Source organism: Macaca mulatta, chromosome X (genome assembly GCF_049350105.2).
Source record: "Macaca mulatta isolate MMU2019108-1 chromosome X, T2T-MMU8v2.0, whole genome shotgun sequence".
NCBI classification, from domain to species: domain Eukaryota; kingdom Metazoa; phylum Chordata; class Mammalia; order Primates; family Cercopithecidae; genus Macaca; species Macaca mulatta.
The window spans coordinates 45,662,426-45,687,373 of record NC_133426.1 but is presented as its reverse complement, the minus strand read 5'-3'; the positions used below and the strand labels follow the sequence as shown (position 1 = coordinate 45,687,373).

Below are 24,948 nucleotides of genomic sequence, written 5' to 3'. Positions count from 1 at the left end.
ATCTCTGAGGAGTTTCTTTGTGTGTGTATTTCTGTGTGGTTGGTGGTAATGTCCCCTTTGTCATTTCTGATTGAGTTTACTTGGATCTTCTCTTTTTTTCTTCGTTAATCTAGCTTGTGATCCATCTATCTTTTTATTATTATTATTTTTAAAAAAGAAGAACTCCTGGATTTGCTGATTATTCTTTTTTTTGTACAGTGTTTTGTGTCTCAATTTCCTTAAGTTCAGCTTTGATTTGGCTATTTCTTGTGTTCTGCTAGCTTTGGGGTTGGTTTACTCTTGTTTCTCTAGTTCTTGTAGGTGTGATCTTAGAGTGTTATTTTGGAATCTTTCTAACTTTTTGACATGGGTGTTTAATGCTATAAACTTCCCTCTTAACACTGCTTTAGCTGCATCACAGATATTCTGGTATGTTGTATCTTTGTTCTCATTTGTTTCAAAGAATGCCTTGATTTCTGTGTTGGTTTTATTGTTTACCCAAAAGTCATTCAGGATCAGGTTGTTTAATTTCCATGTAATTGTATGGTTTGTAGCAATTTTTAAAGTACCAATTTCTATTTACATTGTGCTGTGGTCTGAAAGTGTGTTTAGTATGATTTTGGTGTTTTTGAATTTGTTGAGGTTTTTTTCTATGGCCAATTCTGTGGTCACTTTTAGAGTGCCTGCCACGTGCAGATGAGAAGAATGTATATTCTGTTATTTCACAGTGGGGAGATCTATAGATGTCTGTTACGTCCATTTGATCAAATATCAAGCTCAGGTACTGTATAACTTTGTTAGTTTTCTGCCTTGGTGATCTGTCTAGTACTGTCAATGTGTTGTTGAACTCTCCTACTATTATTGTGTGGTTATCTAAGTCTCTTCATAGGTCTCTAAAAACTTGTTTTATGAATCTGGGTGCTCTTTTGTTTTTTTTTTTTTAATTATACTTTAAGTTCTAGGGTACATGTGCACAACGTGCCTGGGTGCTCTTTTGTTCAGTGCATATATATTTAGAATTATTAGGTATTCTTAATGAATCGAAACTTTTACCATTATGTAATGCCCTTCCTTGTCTTTTTTTGATCATTGTTGAAGTCTGTTTTGTCTGAAATTAGAATAGCAACCCCTGCTTTTTTTTTTTTTTCTATTTTTCATTTGCGTGGTAGATTTTTCTCTATCCCTTTACTTTGAACCTGTGGGTGACACTGCTTGTGAGATGGGTCTTTTGAAGACAACATAGAGTTGGGTCTTGCTTCTTTATCCAATTTGCTAGTCTGTGTCTTCTAACTGGTGCATTTAGCATGTTCACGTTCATGGTTAATATTGATATGTGCTTATTTGATCCTGTCACTGTGTTGTTAGCTGGTTATTATGCAGAATTGATTGTTTCATTGTTTTATAGTGTCAGTGGTATATGTACTTAAGTGTGTTTTTGTGGTGGCCGGAAACAGTCTTTCCTTTTCATTTTTAGAACTCCCTTCAGGACCTCTTGTAAGGACCATATTAGAACTCCCTTCAGGACCTAATGGTAATGAATTCCCTTACATTTGCTTGTCTGAAAAGTATGTTATTTCTTTGCTTACGAAGCTTAGTTTGGCTGAATATGAACTTGGTTGGAATTTCTTTTTTTTACGAATGCTGAGTAAAGGCCTCTAATCTCTTCTGGCTTGTAGGGTTTCTGCTGAGAAGTCTGCTGTTAGCCTGATGGAATTCCCTTTTGTAGGTGACCTGTCCCTTTGATCTAACTGTCTTTAACAGTTTTCCTTTCATTTGAACTTTGGAGAAGCTGATGACTACGTGTCTTGGGTATAGTTGTCTTATATAGTGTTTCCCAGGGGTTCTCTGCATTTTCTGAGTTGGAATGTTGGCCTCTTTAGAGAGGTTGGGGAGATTTTCATGGATGATATCTTCAAATATGTTTTCCAAGTTGCTTGGTTTCTCTCCCTCTCTTTCAGGGACACCAATGAGTTGTAGATTTGTTCTCTTTACATAATCCCATATTTCTCTGTGGTTTTGTTCAATCTTCTTTATTTTTAAAAAATTTTTCCTGACTGAGTTATTTCAGGGAACTGGTCTTCAAGTTCTGAGATTCTTTTATCAGCTTGGTCAATTCTGCTTTTAATACTTGCAATTGTATCGTGAAATTCTTGAGATGTGTTTTTCAGCTCTATTAGGTCAGTTTGGTTCTTTCTTAAAATGGCTACTTGGTCTTTTATTTCCTATATTGTTTTATTGTATTCTTTGGATTCCTTGGATTGGGTTTCAACTTTCTCATGAATCTTGATGACCTTCATTCTTATCCATGTTCTGAATTTTACTTCTGTCATTTCAGTCATTTCAGCCTGGTTAAGAACAATTGCTGGGGAACTAGTGTGGTCATTCGGAGGTAAGAAGACACTCTGGCTTTTTGAGTTGCCAATGTTCTTGCACTGCTTCTTTTTCATCTGTGGAGTCTAATGTTCCTTCAGTCTTTGAAGTTGCTGTCCTTAGGAAAAATTTTTTTTTTTTTTGCTTTCATCTTTGATAAAACCCACCTTATAGCACATCTTTGATGCCCTTGAGGGTTTAATTATGGTAAAACATGGGTTTAGTCAACTGACTTCCTTTCTGGAAGATTTTAGGGTGCCAGTGCTCAGCTCAGTACTCCTGGGCTGCATACCGTAATTCTGGGGGCCTAGTACTGGGCCCCTAGCTTTTTTCTCTAGCCCCTAGAAGTTAGGAACCTGTGGAGGGGCTGAGGTATTCCTGTTCTCCTGGCCACAACGATTCAACGAGTGGTATCAGCCAAAGTGCTTCATAGGGGTAGTGGCTCATGAGTGCCAGAAGCTGCGGCAGCACAGCAGGATGCATGTGCATCAGTTGGGGCAGGGTACTAGTGGGAGTGGGGCTGCTGCATTCCTCTGCATGCTCAAACCCATGGTAGCAGTGGTGGTGGTGGTGCGTTGGTGGGCAGTGGGACCACTGGCATCTATGCACACATTTGCACTGGCCATGGCAGGGGCAGCATGCAGGGGGTGGCATTGTCAGCATCCCTGGGTGTTTGCACTGGCAGTGGCATGGTGGGGCATGGTTGCCAGTATCTATGCAAGTGTTTGTGCCGGTGATGATGATGCAGGCAGGTGCTTGTGCATTAGCAGCAAGGTGTGACAGGCAGGGGGTGCACTCAGGCTGGCAGCAGCGGTGTGGCGGGGTGTGCGCGCACATGCACCCTCACAAGGGAGGGCAGGTGAAGGCCACCTGCCCCGCATGCTGGCAAAGCAGGGAGGGGACAGTTATTGGCCAGCACAGTGGTTGGGGAAGGCTACGGTGTGTGGAGTGGTGGACATCAATGGAGTTGGACATCTTCTGGAGTTCTCTGATGGTCAGGTGTGGTTTGCCAGCAAAGAAGCTATGATGATGGCCCCCCAGAAGCACCCTGGTTGGGCATCTGCTGCACTGCAAGCAGGCATGGCCAGGCTGGGGCCCCAGGAGAGGTCAGAAGACAGGAGGCACTTATACTGGACTGGCCCCATTGCATGGGCAAGACCACCCCGCTCTGTCCAGATCTGATAATCACCCTAAGCATAAAGTCTCTTGAAGGAGTGTGGCAAGCCTTGGGGGAGGAGTATCCCTGGCCATGCTCCATCACAGACATTCCAGCACCAAAGTCTCTGGGCTCTGAAGAGGCTGGAATTCTGCCCTTGCCACCTCTCTAAGGAGCTCTCGCTGCCAGCTCAAGTGTCCATGGGGGTTGTAGGGTCTCCCGCTGCCAGGATTCCAGAGGTTTGTGACAAGAGTGGGCCACTGCTCACCTGTTCAACTCACCCCTTCCCCAGGAGTTGCTGTGGGCCAGGAACAAATCCCTGTGCTTGGTAGCCACATGCAGGGTTCCTAGCTTCCTCCCCCTTCAGCCCAGCAACTGAGTTCTCCCTCCATCCACTTTTGATGCCTTCCTTCTGAAGATCTGCTTGGAGTGTGCCAGTGTTCCCAATGTCCCAGTCTCTTTGTTGGGGATGTTCCTCCTGGATGCCTCTAGTCAGCCATCTTGTCTCCCCTCCCAATGTGATGTTTTAATATTTGTATACATTGCAGAATAATTAAACCAAGTTAATTAACATAAGGCCCACCAAATTAGACTTGAGTGCTTACGGAATCTGGCCACTGTTGTGAGAAGGTGTTCTTTATTGGTGTGTATTTTCTATTGTTGTTGTTGACAGTGTTTCTCCAGATTTTGATAGTTTCTTCTAAAATGGGGTGAGCCACTTATAACCTAGACAATTTCTTTTGAGGTGAATTTTTATAATTTATCCCTAGACAGCAAATCATAGAATGCTTCTGTTGTGGAGTGAATTGTGTCTTTTCCCACCAAATTCATATGTTATAATTCTAACCCCCAGTAGACACTGGACTTTCATCTGACCAGAGGTATCAGGAGTGCTCAGTGCTTCAGGATTCTCAAACGTGAGCTTGAATTAATGCAAGAAAACTCTGAGCCTGTACATTCTTATTTTATTTTGCTTTATTTTATTTTAATATTCTGCATGGCAAAGTGGAAAGTATGCATAAGGCACTTCTACTGTGTATTCAAACTCAAACGTTGTCTCCAGGAAAAGTACGTGTGCAATTGAGTTGTAGCTTAACTAGCTACTTTTTTCATGGACAACCATTTTCACTTGAATGAATGACTGACAGATAAATCATGGTTGTTCAGATTTGGGTATTTGGCAGATATTTTCTTGAAAATGAACAAAGTGAGCTTGTTATTTCAAGGAAAACAACTGGCAATATGTGTTGCCAAAGATAAAATTCCAGCTTTCAAGAAAAAATTGGAATTTTGGAAAGCTTATATCTGCCACCATGAGTTTGTCAGCTTCCCAATATGTAAAGACATTTTCTGATGAGATTGCTGTTTATATTAACAAATATGATTCAAAAATTTATATAATGAAATGTGTCAACATTTGAAAGATCTGCATAATCTGAACCAATATTTTCCAGATGACCAATTCATAGTTTTACAAAGTCATTTGCGAGTAAAAAAATATATATTTCAAGTACAAAATAGAACAATGAATTTTAATGTAACAGACGATGAAGCACTCATTGATATGGTCTCAGATCTATGTTGCAAGTAACCTTTATGCAGCTACCACTCGCATTTTGGTATAGTATCAAAGAATATTCACAAGTATCTAAAAAGGCTACTAAAATACCCCCTCCTTTATCCAACTACACATTTGTGTAAGCTGGATTTTTTTTTTAACATATATACTTTGATCGAGACAGCATATTGCAACAGCTAGAATTTAGAAGCAGATATGAGAATCCAGGTGCCTTTTTTATTTGTTTGTTTATTTATTTATTTATTTATTGAGATGGAGTCTCACTCTGTTGCCTAGGCTGGAATGCAGTGGCACACTCTTGGCTCGCCACAACCTCCAACTCCCGAGTTCAAGCGATTCTCCTGCTTCAGCCTCCTGAGTAGCTGGGACTACAGGCGCGCACCACTATGCCCAGGTAATTTTTGTATTTTTAGTAGAGATGGGGTTTCACTACGTTGGCCAGGCTAGTTTCAAACTCCTGACCTTGTGATCCTCCCACCTCGGCCTCCCAAAGTGCTGGGATTATAGTCATGAGCCACTGCACCTGGCCCCAGTTGTCTTTTATTAATCCAGACAGTAAAGAGATTTAAAAATGTAAAATAATGTTATTCTTCTCACTAATTCTTTTGCTTCACAAAAAAGTAGCAATTTTTCATACAATATTTAACTTATATTAACTTATAATGTTTATTATTGTTATTTCAAAGTGAATTTATAAATTAACATTTTTCAAATTTCTGTTTTAATTTTAATATAGCAACTATCGATAAATATAATCTACATTAACCAAAGCTCATTAGGATCCTCAATAATTTTTGAAAGTGCAAAAAAATTCTGGGCTCCAAATATTTGAGAACTACTGATGTAGATGGCACACAGCAGTGTTTCTCAAAGTAAGCTCAGGGAACTCTTTGCATCAGAAACACTCAATTCGCTTGTTATAAAATACAGATTTCTGGGCTTTGTGCCAGATTAAATCAGGTTTCTTAAAGGGTCAGCTTGTATTTGTTTTCAATTTTGAAATTCCCAAACAAAACATTGCTTGAATTTAATAAAATTAAGGCAGTCCCTTAATAGTGTGGCCAGTTGTGTCATCTGAGATTGTAGACAATCAAACTGAACACAACACCTATTCTATCAGAGATCCAGACCTCAGGAATTGTGGCCATGTTTGTACAAATGCAGTGATGAGAGTTCTTTAGACAACATTTTCTGCAAAAATAACTTACATACGTAGAGAAATTGACATATGGAAGTGGATTGCATTTGACGTGTCTTCTCCAGTTACCTGTGGAGCAGAGCATATATTCTCAAGGCTTTCATTTTTTCTGCTCCAGCATAAAAGCCAACTACTGTGGTGGCCATTTGAGAGGAGGCAGGGGAAGGGTTGGTGCAGTGAGGCTGGGTTGAACACAGAAGAGTGGATCTTGGCAACTAAGACATACAGAAGCCAAGCTAAGGAATGTGTTTTTCTGAAAAGCCACATCTGGACCCCTGTTAACATCCTGCCTGATCTTTTGCCTCAGACAAGAGACTAACCACATAAAACACACAGAGTGTGGAGATTTGGCCCATCTTTATTTGTCAGATATAGTAACACAAATTCAAAGCACTTTGGCTATATGCATAAATATGTATACGCATGCACAGTCACATTTGTGTGTGTTTTTATGGTGGGGGTGGGTGGGAATTTTAGTACTCAACTGGGAACCATGTCTCCCTGTGGCCTGCCTCCTGGATAAAATCCAGTCTCCTTCTTTGTGAACTATTAAAACAGACAAGTCTGCAGGCTCCTGTTGCTGGAATAAGCTGAACAATGGCATGGGATAGAAACTAAGATCTGGAAATGTGTTTTTGGTATGTGGCCCATGATTTCTCTTGCCTTTTTATGATATCTTCACTATAGGCACAAGGGCATTTTTACAAAGTCAACCTGCAGATATGTGATTTTATAACACTCAGTTCACTTGTCATTTTCCTTTGTCTTATTGATGGAGCTTTGTGTCCATCTCCCATCCCTTCCCCAACTCTACAGTCCTGTCCTGGCCATATACATCCCAACATGGTTTCATTCTGATCAAAATTTCTTCTCTATGATGTCTCCTGAGTTATGTGCAGCATAAAACATTAAGAGGTTTTGTTGTTTTCATTTTCTTCAATAAAGCAAAGGATTTGGCTTACAATTCACTTAGGTGTTATAGAAGTAAGAAATACAGGTATGGAATATTGGTTTGAATAAAAAAGTCAAAGAAGCAGAATTGAGAAAAACAAGTCTATAGTGGCCAAAACTATTGGAAGGATGAATTAGACTTGTGTAAGCTTCGAATGCAGGTCAGTAAAACAGGCTGCATTCATGGCGTATTATTGTAGTGACTGTTTCTTCCTTAGTACATTATCTACTTGTACTAGCTGGGCTGCTAGCCAGAGAATGATATGCTCTGATTGCTCAAAGCTCCCTCCTGCCTTCCCACCCTTTTCACCTCTCTTCTAAGAGGTCTTCTGTGACCACACCCCAACTTTACAACTTCCCTGGAGCACCAGAACATCATTCCTTCTTCTTGCCCAGATTAAACTTATATTTAAGGACAGTCTACAGGAGGCTGGGCATTCATTATATTTTATTCCACTAGATTATTACCACAATTCTATGAGGTAGCAATTATATATCCCTTTTTCACAATAAAAAAAAGTGAATGCCAAAGAAGTGATTTCCTTGTGGTTACAACAGCTAGTGAGTATCAGAGGAAAGAATTCTGGGTGTTCATACCACTGGACTCTCGACTCCCACCCACCTCTACAACTTCGCCTTTCCTGCATTACGTAAGTGGATGTGGCGAACTAACATAGTCTAACCAGCGAATGAGTGATGAGTGCTCAATATGCTCCCCACAAGGGGGATTTTATGTCTTGAAAGAGAGGCCTTAGACATGGGAAAGACTGCTGGACTTCTAGAGGAGTAGCAGAAGGTAAGGGACATGTTTGGGGTCAGAAGGAACCTCCTCAGGAACCTGAAATTGTACCATGTAGAGAAGTGTCACAATTTGGCAATCCTTGGTCCATGTCTGACAAATAGAAATATTTGTTCCTTGGGCTCACGTGGTGTTTTTAAAAACTTGAATATTTGCCAGCAGTTAGAAATTGGGAGATTCAATCTAAAAATCTAGATTTCTAGGTTTTCTCCGCAAATTGGATGATACAACATCACAGGATCTATATTTTTCAATGAAAGCGACTGGCCAGAGCTTCCCTCTAAAGAGATTCAAGCTCTCATGTCATCACAAGGCTTGCAGATCTCCTGGCTTATTTCATTTCTTCCTGTGCCACTATAGGCTTTTGAGTTTGAGACTCCTGAAGTAGATGAAGGCCTCTTCTGCTCATGAGAGGGGTGTCATCCTTAGAGGTGGAGGTTGTGAAGAGGCCTGGAGGCTGAATTTCCATTTTCCTATTATCTTTCAAGAAAGGAGTCAACAAATACATCAGCCCCCATATCTCAAGGCTGGAAAACATTTTATGAAAATAAGGCCCCCGTAAAATAAAATGTGCCTTAGCTTTGTAGGCAGGACTCTGCAGTCTGATAAGGCAATGTTCCTATCAAGATTTAGACCTTTGCCTTGATCACATTTTTTTTTTTTTTTAAGAAACAAAGTCTCTACCCAGACCGGAGTGCAGTGGCATGATTATAGTTCACTGCAGCCTCCAACTCCCAGGCTCAAGTGATCTTTCTGCCTCAGCCTCCAAAGTAGCTAGGACTACAAGCATGAGCTACCATGCCTGGCTAATTTTCAAATGTTTTGTAGAGACAGGATCTTGCTTTGCTGCCCATGCAGAGCTCAAACTCCTGGCTTCAGGTGATCCTGCCTTGGCCTCCCAAAGCACTGGTATTACAAGTGTGACCCACCACATCTGGCCTGCTTCAATCATAAGAAAGATGGTGAGGGCCAGAGGGAATTGGCACCTAGCTACTTTTACCTCCACAATTTGCAAAAGGGATTGAAAACTGTCCAGGCCCACAGAAAAGGCAATAGGCCCATGAAATTCACAGGACTTGACCAACTTTTATAAACATCATCCCCTCATAAACCTGGTCCTCCCAATGCCCACTCATGGGGAAACTGACTCCCTCTGCTGATCCTAACTATTCGTGATGATTCTCTGGCCAGGGCCACATTTGAAAAGCCATCAAAGCTAACATTTGCATTGTAAAAATCATACTCATAATCATAATCATAGTTAGCAGTCGTTGAACTCTATAATGGGTGCTATGCTAAGCTCTTCCAATACCGTATCTCAATGAATCCCTATGACAATGTTAAAGTTTGTTATCATTATTATTCCCTTTCTACAAATGAAGAAACAGAGACCAAAGAGATTAAGTAATTTGCCAAAGATAACACAGCTAAAACATCTTGGAGTCAGATTTCAGGCCCAGATATCAGGGATAGGACCCCTGATACAATGGGCAAAAAAGGCTTTCATCTACACTCTATTAATTTTTGAAATCTTTAACTGAAAATTCACAGTAACTAGATAAGATGTTAAGTCTTGCTAATCCTGCCTGCTTTCTTTTCACAGTAAGTGTATAATATATCAACCCTGCTTTCTATTTTCCCTGCACGTGGTTGATAATAGAGCAGCTAGAACCCTAGTTATATTTTGGACAGTTCTTTTTTACTTTTTGACATAAGATTTCAAATACTGCTGCCATTCTTTTGCTTATTACCACGTGTGCTTGATTTGGCTCAGTGCTTGATCTCGGTGATCCAGCAATTTGTCCCACTGCAAATACCCTTCATTTCACATGTGCCATATTGGGAACTCTATTTAATCAGAGTTTGTTTGATATGTGCTGGGAATTTAGCAGTGAGTGGGAAAAGTTGAGCAGATCTTCAGCCTCTGTTGAAGTCCAGGTAGAATTTTCACCTTAACTGGAAATGACTTAAATCTTATATAGAGAGAAGTGTGATGCTTGCATGTGTCTCAGTGATTTTATACATTATATTCTAACAGCCATCCTTATACTCAGAGGGTTATTGTTTTCTCCAAAGAAAAATGTGGTGCGTGCTGAGTTTTGTTTAGGTGGCAACAGAAAAGAGAGGTGCCAATTCCAAGTTTTTAAAAATTTGAAGTTGAGTGGGTGGCTTTGAAATGTCATAGAAATCAACTCAATTAGATGTTTGGCTGGAAAACATCAGGATGCATCAACACTGCTTAGGCTGGCTTCCTACAGTCTGAAACAATGTGGCACAAAAAGCATATTCAGAAGCATTGCTTGTAGGAAAATTGCTGCACAAAGCAGGACCAGGCAGGATGGGTTTAGGGGATGGAGAGAAAGAACCTTTTTGGATATGGGCCAGAAGTTAAAAGGGAGTTAGTGATAAAGCCAAGGCAGCACTTTTGTGTATCAAAGCACAGACTTCACCTTTGAATTACAAAGCAGATGCCACGAGCAGGTGACCTGTAGGTTCAACGTCAGTCACTATCCACACCTCCAATACATGAGGGTACCCTGTTGGACCCTCTAGTTGCTCTGCTTACTGGGACTAGGAAGAACAAATAAAGCAGGAGAATAATGAAGAGGAAAAATAATAGTAAACTAAAGAAAATGAGGGGCCAAACGGGTGGGATGTGTCAGAAAAAGTGCTGACAACCAAGGAACAAGTCTAGCTAGGGCATGAGAAATCCAGTCTAACTCCAGGCAAGGATAGAAAATGAAGAGGAGTCTTATCTGGAAAGAGTATGGGAATATGGGTGAGGCTTTGTAAGTTCAGGGCAAGAAGTATGACTGCACCTAGCTGGATAGGTTCATTTTATTATCAATATTACCATATTATGAAAAGTGAAGGGCTAAAGCAATTGAAATCATTCAGCCTCTAAAATGAGACCACCAGAGATGAGTTAGACTAACAGACAGCCAGACAGTATAGGTAGAGCACTTCTTCTACCTTCTCATAAGCCCAGGCACCCAAGTCATCAGGTAAAAGAGGATTCAGTGGGTAGCCTGTCCTTTCTTTGGAGGTATATCAGGGGGCTTTCCCGGAATTTTGTTGAAGCACTGAAATTGTGGTCTTCCATAAAGGCCAACTACTAAACTGCATTTTTGGGCAAAGAGCAAGGTGGGCTCAAAATTATTTGGTACTCAGAGTTGATCACCGGAAGGAGGCTAAATCTGGGGCAATAACAGCTCCTTTCCCTAGAGTAGAAGTCCCCTGATGGTGGCAGATAATGCTGAGCCCCTTTCCTTGACAGTATTATTGGGCTCCCAGATGAGATGAACAGCCAGAACAGAGTGAGTCAGTGATGTGAGAACCAAAAGAGGAGTACCATACACAGAAATCCAGGAATTTAGGGGATGTTCCAGCTCAGGAGATCCAAACAGGCCAGGAGTATTATGTGCAGGTTCCCTCAGAGACTCACAGTGATTGGATATTTAAGATGGCCTTGGCACCTGGATGATAGAGAGTGACCATAGAGCTCTTCATTAACAAGTCTGGGCAGAGAGTCAGAAGTCTGGATGCTATTTTAGCCACTAATTATTAAGGACATATTTAGGAAATCAGAGTTCAGAGCATTTAAGGCATTTGCCTGATGTCTCGTATCTGAGAAGTGACAGAATCAAGATTTCAACCTAGGTCAGCTTGACTCCAGAATGCTGCCTCTCCATGACCCTTTTCTCGCCATGCTCTTTAGTAGGTGACGAAAGATAAATCAAGACACAATAAGGGCAGATGTGAGCAATATGACTCTGACATGTGGCTTCCTGTGGATCCTAATACCCTCTCTACCTCAGTGGTGAACATCTGTCAACAGATCTAGAGGCACAAATAAAAGCAAATACGTTATTCTGCCTGGTTGGAGGGTTGTTAAATGGTGGCTGCAGATGGGCACTCATTAGAGGGCCAATGTTGGCGGTTGCTAATATTGTTAATATATCAGGACCACAGCATTCCTCTAACAAAATCTTACTTTCCTCCCAACTTTTAAATCCCTTCCAGGATTGATTGTCCAACTGACAGGACTTAGTGAAACCTGGAAAGGATGCCAGTTGAAAGCCCTATGTTGAATTTCAGGCTTCCAAGGGTGAGACCAGACTAGATGAGACTTTAACATCGAGTGGTCAAAGGCAACATCAACTGACGGCAAGTACAGAATAGAGAGAAGATGGTTGGGGTGTGTAGTAAGAGATGGATTATGGAATGTGATTCAGGATGAAGACTGTGAATACTATGAGGTCTTTGGTTCCTGCTTTTGTGTGGTGCTGGCTGAATGGGACAAAAAGAGACCTCACATCTTAGGCACCAAGTAGAATACATATGAGTATATCTTGTTTCTTTGTTCTCTGAGAGCCCAAATTCCCCAGAGAGTTCTTAGGAAGAATTATTTCTATATTGAAAATAACTTGGAATAGCTCATGATTTAAATTTTTATCAGTACTTATATGGAATTTGCTGAAACTTGAATTAAGGCACTTTACCAATTTATTTTTATACCTGGCTAAAAACAGAAGCAGCTGACTTGTGGGCTCTGGCCATGACTGGTAAATAGAATGCTTTTAGGAATTCTACCATCTCTGCAGAAAATAAATATCCAAAACAATTTTTCCCTGACATCAGTGGCCACCAGTTACAGTAGTGGTAAGAACTCACTGAACCATGAGCCGCATCTGTGCAGATCCCAACTTAATTCATTTTATGTCATTCATCACATTCATCTCATCTTTTATGTCATGAATATCAAAACAGCATATATCTGCACAGAGTTACAAATATACTTCAGCTTGGCAATAGCTTTGAAGTAATCCAAAGTGAAGTTACTATCATGAAAGTCTGTCATTCTAGACATATGTCTATCTTATTCTGTCTGAATGTGTTTCCTTAACATTTTTTTAGCCCATTTGTTCTCTTCATCTATTAACATATTTGATTTTATCATCTTTATTAAGTATAGGTTTATATAATTTTCTTTAAAAAGTTTAACTCATTCAACTAAGACATTACCAGAAGATGACTTGATTTGGAGTGGTGACTTCCATAAAATTAGCAAAAAAGAAAAAAAGACATACACAATGACAAAATCAGGTTTATCCCCAAAAGGCAAAATTGATTTAATATTTTAAAAGTCAATCAGTAATAGTTAACCATTATTAACAAACTAAGAAAACACTCATATTATAATCTGAATAGGTATAGAGAAAGCATTTAACAAAATTCGACACCCATTTATGATAAAATTCTCACTAAACTAGGAACAGAAAGTGTATTAGTCCATTCTCACACTACTATAAAGAAATAACTGAGACTGGGTAATTTATAAAGAAAAGAGGTTTGATTGGCTCATGTTTCCACAGGCTGTAGAGGAAGCATGGAAGTATCTGCTTCTGTGGAGGCCTCAGGAGGCTTCTCCTCCTAGCAGAAGGCAAAGCAGGAGCAGGCATCTTACATGGCAGGAGCAGGATTGAGAGAGAAGGGGAAGTGCTACACACCTAATTTTTTTTTTTTTAATTTTCAATAGGTGTTTGGTTACATGAATAAGTTCTTTAGTGATGATTTCTTAGATTTAGGTGCACTCATCACCTGAACAGTATACATTGTACCTGATGTGTAGTATTTTATCTCTCAACCCCCTCCCACCCTTTCCCCCAAGTCCCTAAAGTTCATTGTATCATTCTTATGCCTTTGCATCCTCATAGCTTAGCTCCCACTTATGAGTGAGAATATATGATGATTGGTTTTCCATTCCTGAGTTACTTCACTTAGAATAATGGTCTGTAATTCCATCCAGGTTGCTGCACATGCCATTATTTAATTCCTTTTTATGGTTGAGTAGTATTCCATGGTATATATATACCACATTTTCTTTATCCACTTGTTGATTGATAAGTGTTTGGACTGGTTCCACATTTTTGCAATTGTGAATTGTGTTGCTATAAACGTGTGTGCAAGTATTTTTTTTGTATAATGACTTATTTTCCTCTGCATAGATACCCAGTAGTGGGATTGCTGGATTAAATGGTAGATCTACTTTTAGTTATTTAAGGATTGTCCACACTGTTTTCCACAGTGGTTATACTAGTTTACATTACCACCAACAGTGTAAAAGTATTCCCTTTTCACCACATCCATGCCAACATCTATGATTTTTTTAAATGTTTTGATTATGACCATTCTTGCAGGAGTAAGGTGGTATCACATTGTGGTTCTGATTTCCATTTCCCTGATAATTAGTGATGTTGAGTGTATTAGTCAGTTTTCATGCTGCTAATAAAGACATACTTGAGACTGGGTAATTTATAAAGAAAAAGAGGTTTAATGGACTCACAGTTCCACATGGTTAGGGAGGCTTCACAATTATGGCAGAAGGCAAAAGGCATGTTTTACATGGCAGCAGGTAAGACAGAACTTGTGAAGGGGAATTCCCATTTATAAAACAATCAGATCTCGTGAGACTTATTCATTACCATAAGAACAGTATAGGGGAAATTGCCCCCATGATTCGGTTATCTCCACTTGGCCCCACCCTTGGCACGTGGAGATTGTTACAATTCAAGCTGAGATTTGTGTGGGGACATAGCCAGACCATATCATTCCATATCTGGCTCCTCCCAAATCTCATGTCCTCACATTTCAAAACCAATCATGTCTTCCGTACAATTTCCCAAAATCTTAATGCATTTCAGCATTAATTCAAAAGTCCACTGTCCAAAGTCTTATCTGAGACAAGGAAAGTCCTTTCTGCCTATAAGCCTGTAAAATGAAAAGAAAGTTAGTTATGTTCTAGATACAATGGCAGTACAGGCATTGGGTAAATATGCCCACTCTAAATAAGAGAAATTGACCAAAAAGAAGGGGTTACAGACCCCATGCAAGTCCAAAATTCAATATGGCAGTCAAATCTTAAAGCTCCAAAATGATCTCCTTTGACTATATGTCTCACATCCAGGTTGTGCTGATGCAAGAGGTAAGCTCCCACATCCTTGGGCAGCTCTGCCCTTGTGGTTTTTGCAGGGTATAGCACCCCTCCAGGCTGCTTTCACAGGCTGGTGTTGAGTGTCTGCAGCTTTTCCCAGTGCACAGTGCAAGCTGTCGGTGGATCTACCATTCTGGGGTCTGCAAGATGGCAGCTCTCTTCTCACAGCTCCAGTAAGTAGTGCCCCAGTGGGGACTCTGTGTGGGGGCTCCAACCCTATGTTTCCCCTTTGCACCACCATAGCAGAAGTGCTCCATGAGGGCTCCACTCTTGCAGCACACTTCTGCCTCTATATCCAGGCATTTCCATGCATCCTCTGAAATATAGGCTGAGGTTCCCAAACCTCAGTTCTTGACTTCTGTGCACCCACAGGCTCAACACCCCATGGAAGCTGCCAAGGCTTGGGGCTTGCACCCTCTGAAGCCATAGCCTGAGTTGTACCATGGCCCCTTTTAGCCATGGCTAGAGTGGCTGGGATGCAGGGCACCAAAACCCTAGGCTGCACACAGCAGGGGGGCCATGGGCCCAGCCTATAAAACCATTTTTTCCTCCTAGGCCTCCAGGCTTGTGATGGGAGGGGCTGCCACAAATGTCTGTGACATACCCTGGAGACATTTTCCCCATTGTCTTGGCAATTAACATTTTGCTCCTCATTACTTATACAAATTTCTGCAGCTGGCTTGAATTTCTCCTCAGAAAATAGGTTTTCTTTTCTATCATATCATCAGGCTGCAAATTTTCTGAACATTTATGTTGTTTTTCTTTTAAAACCCAATGCTTTTAACAGCACCCAAGTTACCTCTTGAATGCTTTGGTGTTTAGAAATTGCTTCTGCCAGGTACTCTAAATCATCTCCTTCAAGTTCAAAGTTCCACAAGTCTCTAGGGCAAGGGCAAAATGCCACCAGTCTCTTTGCTAAAACATAGCAAGAGTCACCTTTACTCCAATTCTCAACAAGTTCCTCATCTCCATCTGAGACCACCTCAGCCTGAATTTTGTTGTCCATATCATTATCAGCATTTTGGTTAAAGCCATTCAACAAGTCTCCACGAAGTTCCAAACTTTTCCACATTTTTTTGTCTTCTTTTGGGCCCTCCAAATTGTTCCAATCTCTGCCCATTACCCAGTTCCAAAGTTGTTACTACATTTTTGGGTATCTTCACAGCAGCGCCCCACTCTACTGGTACTAATTTACTGTATTAGTTCATTTTCACACTGCTGATAAAGACATACTCAAGGCTGGGCAATTTATAAAGAAAAAGAGGTTTAATGGGCTCACAGTTCCACATGGCTGGGGAGGCCTCACAATCATGGCAGAAGGTGAAAGGCACATTTTACCCAGTCTCAGGTAGTATCTTATAGCAGTGTGAAAATGGACTAATACAACTTGGTAGCACAAAAGGGTGACTATAGTCAAAAACAATTTAATTGTACATATTGAAATAACTAAAAGAGTATGACTGGATTGTTTGTAACACAACAGATAAATTCTTGAGGGATGGACACCCCATTTTCCATGATATGATTTTTATACATCTCATGTACCCCATAAATATTTACACCTACTATGTACTCACAAAAATCAAAAATTAAAAAAAGATAGTTCCCCTGCTCTTTGAAGGACACTATTAAGAAAAGGACAAGATACTCCACAGACTGAGAGAAAATATTTGCCAATCACATATCTAACAAAACACTGGTATCTGGAATATATAAATAACTCTCCAAACTCAACAATAAGAAAACAAACATCCCAATTAAAAATGGATAAAAGATTTGAACAAAAGCTTCACCAAAGAAGAAAAATGGATCACAAGTAAGCATACAAAAAGATGCTCACCATCATTAGGGAAATGCAAGTTAAAACCACAATGAGATACCCCTACACACCTTTTAAAATGGTTAAAATAAAATAGACTTACTATACCAAGTGTTGGTGAAGTTGTAGAGGAACTGGGGCTCTCAGTACTGTTAACTGGAATATAAAATGGTGTATCCACTTTGGAAAACAATTTGGCAGTTTTATAAAATGTTAAACATATACCTACCACATGACTAAGCCATTCTACCCATAAGTATTTACCCAAAGAAGATGAAATATGTCAATACAAAGACTTGTATATGACAACTTGTATACAAAGACTTGTATATGAAATATGTCAATACAAAGGCTTGTATATTTTATGTCAATACAAAGACTTGTATATGAATGTTATAACAGATTTATGTGTAATAGTCAAAAGGTAGAAAAAACCCAAATTTCAATGACAGGTAAATGGACAAACCAATGTTATTCAGCTTCATATGCAATGGCGCACATAGGCTTAAAATAAAAGGGTGGAGAAAAATCTGCCATGATCCTATATCTAGAAAACTCCATAGTTACAGCCCAAAAGCTTCTTAAACTGATAATTTCAGCAAGGTCTCAGAATACAAAATCAATGTGCAAAAATCTCCCTTCTGATGCCTAGATTACTGGAACTCTAGAAGCCATCTTGGACAATTAGGCAGTTTGAAAATGGAAGCTGTGCTCCATGGACGAGCACAGAGTTAAGGGGCTTCAGTCTCTGACAACTGTAGACTTGCCATACCAACTCTAAATAACTCATCACCACCACACTTCTATTATATGAAAAAGAAATTTGCATTGTGTTTAAGACGCTGTTACTCGGGTTTTATGTTGCATTCAACCAAATCTGCCCCTAGCTGATACACACATACACGTAACATCAGAAAACAACAGTTGAAAACTTGTTCAAACTTATTGAGGGGGAAAGCAATGTATATGCTTGCACAATGCGACTATATTTCCATGGTGAACATAATTATGGCCTGCATGAACACATCTGGAAGCATAACCACAGTTTAATAATACTGTGTGCTTGAGAGTGTGGTAAAATTCAACAACAGAAAACTGAGAAGGGGAACTTTCATGAATTGAATTATTTTTTTTCTTCCAAAACTCATATTTTAAAGCCCTAATCCCCAATGTGATGGTATTAAGAGGTGGGGCCCTTGGAAAGTAATTAGGTTTTGGTGAGGTCACAAAGGTGGGGTTCTCATGATAGGATTAGTGCTCTTATAAGAAGAGATCAGAGAGCTAGCTCTCTCTCTCTCTCTGCTGTGTGAGGACATAACATTAAGGCAGTCATCTACAAGCCAGAAAGAGGGTACTCACTAGAACCTGACTATGTTGGCACCCTGATCTTAGACTTCCCAGCCTCTAGAACTGTGAGAAATAAATGCCTGCTGTTTGAATCCCCCAGTCTATAGGGTATTTTGTTACAGTAGGCTGAGCTAAGACAGAAACATACCAGGTTTTAATTTTTTTCTCCCCCCTGAGTATCCTAGACTCATAGATATTATATAGTTTGAAGGAAACTTACTAAGCATCTATTTTAATTTTCTCACTTTAGAAATGAGGCAACCCAAGTTGTTTTCTATTTTAACTGTCATCAAGTCCTTTCCTCTCCTCTCCTCTCCTCTCTTCTCCTCTCCTCTCCTCTCCTCTCCTCTCCTCTCCTCTCCTCTCCTCTCCTCTCCTCTCTTCTCCTCTCCTCTCCTCTCTTCTCCTCTCCTCTCCTTTCCTTTTCTTTTTTCTGAGACAGAGTCTCACTCTGTCGCCCAGACTGGAGGGCAGTGGCATCTGCAACCTACGCCTCCTGGATTCAAGCAATTCTCCTGCCTTAGCCTCCTGAGTAGCTGGGATTACAGGCACCCGCCACTGGGCCTGACTAATTTTTGTATTTTTAGTAGAGACGGGGCTTTGCCACGTTGGCCAGGCTGGTCTCAAACTCCTGACCTCAAGTGATCTGCCCACCTCGGCCTCCCAAAGTGCTAGGATTATAGAAGTGAGCCACCATGCCCGGCCACTGTCATCAAGTTCTGCATATCTTTCTTGGCAATATGACAGATCTATCTCCTCTTCTTTATGTCCACTCCTGACACAACTTAACAGCTTTCACCACCTCATTTGTGAACTCCACTAGATCTCATTGTGTAAAATCCTATACAGCTCTACTTTGAGAATAAACCTCACAAAATACTACTTTTTTCCCATTGGCTTCCCTTTTAGGACACTTTCAGGGAGGCCCAATGGTCTCATCAATCAATTGCAGTCAGTCACACTTTTCCTTAGCTCTAAATTTTACCCTTCCATGTTTGATGGTGCCCAGAGAAAGCACATACATCAATCTTTACTATCTCAATGGGCTCAATCATCTCAATAATGGATCCATCAGATTTAGCTGTCCTCTTGTACACTCAGGCAACATTTCAATTTGCTGATGCCAAAATGATATCTAGTTGTAAAAGATGATCACAACTGTTGGGAAGCCTTTTTAATGGAAGAGAATGTACTTGAGTTGTCTCTGGGTGACTGAGAATCAAGTGGTGGGTGAACACAGCTGCCAGACAAGGCTTCGATGAGCCACGAAGGGCCAAATAAGCAGGAGAAGGTTAAGACAGGAAGAAAAGGGCATAAAACAGTGGAAGTGTGTGTAAGAACTGCCACCTCCAGAGGGAAACAGGATTCACTACACTTGCCTTTGATTACGCTTTGTCTACCAGGTGCTGGTTTCTCTCCTCTGCCAATTCAAATTATGTGACATCTACCAAGAAGAAAGTCAAGTCCTACTCTTCTCCCCATTGTAGCTTCAGGTATTTAGCTCTTCCATTTTCTTCCATTCCATAGTATATTTTGACTGTAGGAAACATTTGACTTGGGGTTTTATTCAATTTACTATTTTGTTATATAGACTTTTTTGCAGCATTATTGTTTGAGATATGCAAAGCCCATTTCTTTTGAACAACATTGACGTTTATGAAGTCTGGTGGTGTGTCATGTATTTTTTTGGTATCACAACATGGTTTGACATTAAGAAAGTGCCAAAGGGATAGGCTGAGATTATCCAAATGTACTTGAGATTATCTCAATACAGACAAGATATATTTAACATATATAAATATATACAGGTGTAAAAATTTCCTTCAGTGTAAAATTCTCTTCAACATAATAAATTTAATATGTGAAGTATTTTATTAATAAAATTTAGCATTGTGTAGGTGTTAAAAATATAAACACCCAAATCGTTTTAAAAAGCAGAAATTATATTTAACATTATTTTCACCAATAGGTGGGCAAGGACTTAGGTACTCTGGTCACACACGATTTCTCTTCCATGAAAATTTATTGTATATATATCACCAAAGCAGTTTCAAATTAGGTGGTCAGTCAAATCATGAAAGTAGCCTTGTCATGTAATTTTAACAGTTTGATGGTACTCCTTAAAATGAGATTCTGCCTGGAATATTACATTTTATAATGTCTTCTTTGCATTATTAACTACAACATCTGTGGAAGCATATTCTATGAATTGATGTTAATGAGTCTTACATTTAAAAGGAATTTCTTAGGTCAAACATGTTTGGGAACGTTAAACAGACATCTCAGTGCCTTTTATATATTCATGTGCATTTTGATTCTCCAAGAAGAAATATGTTACGTTCCTCAAACTACTTCAAATCATGGCTTGATGGAGCCTAAGCTAGTCATGGGGACAGGCTGCATGTAGAGACAGAGATACCTAGAGAAATCCAGTTGTTCTAGCTATCCAAGCACTGACACCAGACATGTGAGTAATGAAATCATCTTAGACATTCTAACTCCAGCTGAAGTGATGTGAAGAAGAATCAAGTAGTCCAACCAATAACTAGAGCTATATTCCCAGAATTATGGCCCCAGAACAGCCATGCCACCCTTCCTCAGCCATTCAAGCCACTTCAGCCAAGACCATGGACCAAGAATTTGTGGAAACCAGAGAAAATAATTTTCAAGATGGTGCTATTCACGTTTTTCTTTTTTGATTCTTATCCAGGATAACATGAACAAAAGCACTTTTTAAAAATCTGTCTCTGTGCCATCTACTTAACCTACCCTGTACGGCCAGTGAAAAGGAGATATTTTGTAGGCCCCTGAATGAAAGGAATTTCAAGGGAGGGTAGATAGATACTTAAGGTCCATAAAATCTAGACTCTTGAATGCTTATCTCTTTAATCATGTTTCTTTTTCTTCTTCTTTTTAGTTATTCAGTTAAATATCCAAGGCTATATTTCTCTCAAGACTGATATATATATAAATTTTTGGCAAGATTGATGATAAAAAGCAAAGATACAAAAAAGGATGATAAAGAATGCAGATATTAGAAAAATTATAAAATGATGTTTTGAAAAACTTTGCCAATACATTTCAAAATTTAGGTAAAATATTTACATTCCTAGAAAGTTGTCTTAGTTCATTTTGTGCTGCAATAACAGGATACCTGAGACTGAGTAATTTATGATGAACAGAAATTTATTGTCTCACAGCTCTGAAGGCTGGGAAGTCCAAGACTGAGGGGCCGACATCTGGCAAGGGCCTTCTTGTCACATCATCCCATGGAGGAAGGGCAGTGAGAAGTGAGAGAGAGTAAGAGGTGGAACTCGCAGCCTTAAGCCTTCTTTATAGTGACATTAACCCATTCATGAGGGTGGAGCCCTCATGACCTAACCATCTCTTAAGTTCTTACCCCCACAACACTGTTGCATTGGTGAGTAAGTTTCTGACACATGCTTTTTGGGGGACACATTTAGTTTAAACCACAGCAGAAGATATAATCACTAAAATTGACTCAAGACATAAAATGCCTAAATTTGTAGTTACAAAACTCTTCTCACAAAGAAGACACAAGGACAACACAGTTTTATAGGTCATTTCAATAAACTACAAATAACAAATATACTTATATAACCAGTTCCAGGGAGAAATTTTCCAATTTTTTTAGGAGACTAGTATAAGCTTGATATCAAAACCTTACCCTGATAACATGAGAAAAGAGAGTTATAGTGCTATCTCATTGATTAATACAGATACAAAATCATAAATAAAACATTATTAAATAGAACACTATAATATGTAATAAAGATTGTACAACATGACCGAAGTTGGCTTATCCCAGCACTGTAAGGTTGGTTTAAATCTAATAAAAAGTTCATATTAACAGATTAAATAAAAAGTTTTTTAATCCTCTGAATATATGTGAAAAACTGTTTAATGTAATTCAAAAACCATTCCTGATATAAAAAATTATTAAAGTAGAAAGATAAGATAAGGCCGCTAATCCCATAAAGGGCATTAAAGAAAACTGAGAGCAAACTTTATACTTAATATAAGAATGTTGAAAGCATATTATTAAACAGTAGGAACAAGATAAAGGCCTCCGTTATCACCACTTCTATATTTAGAATTATTCCAACCAGCACAGTAAAGAAAAGGAATTAAATATGTGAAGACTCAAATAGAAAAAAAAATCATTATTTCTCTGAGATGAGATTATTGTCTTTATTGAAAACCTAATTTATTAGAATTTATAAATAATTTAGCAAGATGCCAAAATCTAAAATTAGTACTCAAGAATAAATTGCCATTATACAAAATGTATTCAAGATGAATAATAGACTTAAATGTGAAGCATAAAACTACAAATCATTTAGAAGAAAACATAAAAGAAAATATGCATGGCATTAGGTTTGGCAATGAGTTTTTAGATATGATATCAAAAGCATGACCCATAAAATAAAAAATTGATAAATTAGACCTTTCCAAAATTAAAAACATTTGCTCTGTGAAAAACATAGTTAAGAGAATGAAAAGAAATGCCTCAGAAAGGGAAAATATTTGCAAATCACATATCTGATAAAGAAATTTTACCTGTAATATACTTAAAGCACTTAAATTTGACCATAAGCAAACAAACAACTGAATTTTTAAATAATGAACAAAAGGGCCTGGCACGGTGGCTCATGCCTCTAATCTTAGCACTTTGGGAGGCCAAGGAGGGTGGATCACCTGAGGTCAGGAGTTCAAGACTAGCCTGGCCAACATGGTGAAACCCCATCTCTACTAAAAATACAACTTAACAAGTTGTTAAGTGAGTACATGTATAATCTGATTTTCTATTCCTGCATTAATTCACTTAGGATAATGGCACCCAGCTGCATCTATGCTGCTGCAAAGGATATAATTTTGTTCATTTCTATGGCTGTGTAGTATTCTATGGTGTATATATATCACATTTTCTTTATCCAATCCACCATAGTTGGGCACCATTGTTGATTCCATGTCTTTGCTATTGTGAACAGTGCTGTGATGAACATATGAATGCGTGTATCTTTTTGAAAGAATTATTTCTTTTTCTTTGGGTATGTACCCAGTAATGAGATTCCTGGGTCGAATGGTAGTTCCATTTTTAGTCCTTTAGGAAATCTCCAAACTTCTTTCCACAGTGGCTGAACTAAACTACATTCCCACCAGCAGTGTACAAGTGTTCCCTTTTCTCTGTAACAAAAAATCTGTTATTTTTTGACTTTTTAGTAATTGCCATTCTGGTTTGAGATGATATTTCATTGTGGTTTTGATTTGCACTTCTCTAATTAGTAAATCTGTGCATTTTTTTCATGTTTCTTGGCTGCTTGTATGTCTACTTTTGAGAAATGTCTGTTCATGTCCTTTGTCCACTTTATTTATTATTATACTTTAAGTTCTAGGGTACATGTGCACAACATGCAGGCTTGATACATAGGTATACATGTGCCATGTTGGTTTGCTGCACCCATTAACTCGTCATTTACATTAGGTATTTCTCCTAATGCTATCCCTCCCCCAGCACCCCACTCCCTGACAGGCCCTAGGGTGTGATGTTCCCCACCCTGTGTTCAAGTGTTCTCATTGTTCAATTCCCACCTATAAGTGAGAACATGTGGTGTTTGGTTTTTTGTCCTAGTTTGCTCAGAATGATGGTTTCCAGCTGCATCCATGTCCCTGCAAAGGACATGGAACTCATCCTGTTTTATGGCTGCATAGTATTCCATGGTGTATATGTGTCACATTTTCTTAATCCAGTCTATCATTGATGGACATTTGCATTGGGGTTGTCTTTTGCTTATTTATTTGTTTGAGTTCCTTATATATTCTGGATGTTAGATCTTTGTTACATGTATAGTTTGTGGGTATTTCCTCCCATCCTGTAAGTTGTGTATTTATTCTGGTGATAGTTTCTTTTGTTGTGCAGAAGATCTGCAGCTTAAATACGTCCCACTTGTCGGGCAAAGGATATGAATAGACACTTCTCAAAAGAAGACATTCATACAGCCAACAGACACATGAAAAAATGCTCATTATCACTCGCCATCAGAGAAATGCAAATCAAAACCACAATGAGATACCATCTCACACCAGTTAGAATGGCAATCATTAAAAAGTCAGGAAACAACAGGTGCTGGAGAGGATGTGGAGAAATAGGAACACTTTTCACTGTTGATGGGACTGTAAACTAGTTCAACCATTGTGGAAGACAGTGTGGTGATTCCTCAAGGATCTAGAACTAGAAATACCATTAGACCCAGCCATCCCACTACTGGAGATATACCCGAAGGATTATAAGTCATGCTGCTATAAAGACACATGCACACGTATGTTTATTGCAGCACTATTCACAATAGCAAAGACTTGGAATCAACCCAAATGTCCATCAGTGACAGACTGGATTAAAAAAATGTGGCACATATACACCATGGAATACTATGCAGCCATAAAAAGGATGAGTTCGTGTCCTTTGTAGGGACATGGATGCAGCTGGAAACCATCATTCTCAGCTAACTTTCGCAAGAACAGAAAACCAAATACCGCATGTTCTCACTCGTAGGTGGGAATTGAAAAATGAGATCACTTGGACACAGGAAGGGGAGCATCACACACCGGGTCCTATTGTGGGGAGGGGGTAGTGGGGAGGGATAGCATTAGGAGATATACCTAATGTAAATGATGAGTTAATGGGTGCAGCACACCAATATGGCACATGTATACATATGTAACAAACCTACACGT

The 24,948-nt window shown here is 39.3% G+C and overlaps 1 pseudogene; it reads left to right on the top strand.

Moving 5' to 3' along the window:
• The first annotated feature begins 3,228 nt into the window (after positions 1-3,228).
• The window catches only part of LOC710096 (keratin, type II cytoskeletal 8 pseudogene), a 29,967-nt pseudogene continuing 8,247 nt past the window's right edge, over positions 3,229-24,948 (top strand).